The following is a 2,608-nucleotide window of genomic DNA, read 5'->3' on the forward strand; positions in this document are numbered from 1 at the left end:
TCATTGGATGTAATAAGCCAAGCCCTGCCTCTCACCAATCTTCCTATTAGTAGCCTAACATGATAATCTCATTAAGTGACACATTATTATTATCTGTTTCCTTACGCAATTGAATTTTAGATCATTACTGCCTTTTTTCGAAGAGCTTTATTTTTTCAGAAGTTGAAATAAGTTCACAGAATAGCAGGAAATTAGCAGGGAAACTGTATATGGGTAATTTATGGGTTCAGGTTCAGATTCTGGCTTGACAACAAAATGAAAACATACAATACTTTGTAATAAAAATTATTTGACTTTGTTAAAAAAACAAACAGCATTGTTATAAGTAGCTTATAGTTCAACAGCTATTTCATTGAAAGATTAAGATTAATAGAACATTTATGAAAGATTGAAAAGGTACAGTCCAGTGTAACAAATAAGTTTATTGATAATTAATATAAGATATAGATGTATAGTAATAAATATTCTGTTTTATTTGTTCTAGTTCTAGGTCTAGGTCTAGTTCTATTTTTATTTTGAAGAGTCCATGGTTAGTAAGAGGAAGTGGTAGTTTACAGGTCATTCATTTGTTTGAGGTGGATTGGATCACAGGTATATGCAGAAGGAGCACTAAAAAGGAGAACATCTGAACAAGCCTGAGGGTAGGACATTCCAGACTTAATAAAACACTGCACTTTATAAATAAACATCCCTCAGGATTATGTGAATGCTGTCAAGTAGAAGAATCAGTGGAGCTACTGTAGAGAACGAGAGTCTAAAACATAAATAAATAAATAAATAAATGTATTTGACATCTGGTTAGGGAGACTATTTCACTAAAGAAACTGGGACTGATCACAAGATTCAAGATTCAAGATGTTTATTGTCACACCGGTTATACAAGTACAATCGTGTGAAATACTTTTTGCTGCAAAGCTCCATTAAGAAAACAGTAAGTTAAATACAAATAAAAATAAAATTAAGTGATCAGTGAAATATGTTTTTTAGTACTTATTTATTAATTAATTAATTTATTTATTTATTTATTAATTAATTATCTTTATACATTTCTTAGGGGATAGTTACTCTGGTCCACACTCCAACGTTGTGGTGGTAATGCCCCTTAACAACCACCATAAAATCGTAAAGGAAGAAAAAGATCACAGGTAACTTATCTATTTATTTGTTTATTTATTTATTTATTCATTTCATTTTCTTTAGTAGTAAAACTAGTGTAACTACATTTCAAACAGGTTGGTGACGGTAATGCACCATAAAGTTGTTGTAAAGCCAACCACCATAAAACTCCAACGAAGAAAAAGAAGAAAGATCTCAGGTATGGCAGGAAGTGAGAGGGAAACACCAAAGAACCTAAATAAACATATATAAATATATATAAAGAAGAATTGGACCATGCGGGACGGACGACTCCATCATTGGACCTCTGCTGTCACCATGGTAACAGATGCAGATTGGACTCAGGTTGAACTCTTTATCAAGGTACCAACACTTTAATGTTATTACTCTCCTGTGAGTGATGCCGACGCTCTCAAGTGTCTCATCAGGCCTGAAAGGAAGGTTTACTTTATTTAATGCGGGCTTGAGAGTGTCCATTCACATGCTCAGTTTATTGTTCAGTGAATAGATATGGTAGAAGGGTTGAGTAAACATAGACTGATAATAGTGGTGTTACAATTAATTAAAGGTGAATATAGGGACTAAAGACAACTAAAAGAGTATAGGTAAAAGAGAAACAGGACATTACCTTACTTATTTAAGTTATCTGAATTACGAACTCAGGGCCCTTTGCTGACTAAAATAGGGATAAGTGGGCCTAGTGTTGTCATAATACCAAAATTATGAATTCAATATGATGTCTGCCTAAAGTATCTTGATACCGATACTGAAACGATACCACGGCAAAAGCCTAAAACATCAGGAAAGTAATGGAATAATAGATGGCAGGTCATGGGACTTAAAAATTATTTTTACGCCATTAATTAAAAGGGACTGTTTGTAACTTCTTACACGTATAAATCAATCTGGTTCGGTGTCCCATACGCGCTCGTGTGTGGCTACGCTGTTCAGACAAGACTCCAACACAAACTACACGGAAGCACCAAAACCGCAAAGTTATATCTAGTGAAGCCCGTCTTGCAAAACAGTGTTGGCCGCAGTCGGAGGACGCGAGGAAGACCGTAGCTTTGGTCTCGAGGGCCGGAGTCTCTGCTGTACTCTGCTCCTCTGCCTGCCTTCACTCACACACCGCGCTCGTTCTCACTCGCTCAGCTCGCTCCACCTCACGTGCATGCACGCACACTACACACTGCAGAAGAGTTAGTTTAGCTCTGAGAATATCTAGTGAATGTACAGTGGACGTTTGTGCAAAAATAAATGCTGCAGCTCCTCCAGACCAACAGAGGTTTCCCGTGTCTTGTGAAGTGACGGGGCTCCGCAGCGAGAAACGTTATTGTCTCTGACCAAAACTCCGGTGTCTCCCCTGTTCCCTCTGTCCCCTCAGCATTAATGGAGAGACCTTCATCTGGTCAGCTAACGTTACTGCCAAGCAGGTGAAATATAGAGTGACATTGTGGTTTTAGCTTACATGTGTCGCCTCACTGTTTTGAGC

The sequence above is a fragment of the Sebastes fasciatus genome, chromosome 2 (assembly GCF_043250625.1).
Source record: "Sebastes fasciatus isolate fSebFas1 chromosome 2, fSebFas1.pri, whole genome shotgun sequence".
Taxonomy (NCBI): domain Eukaryota; kingdom Metazoa; phylum Chordata; class Actinopteri; order Perciformes; family Sebastidae; genus Sebastes; species Sebastes fasciatus.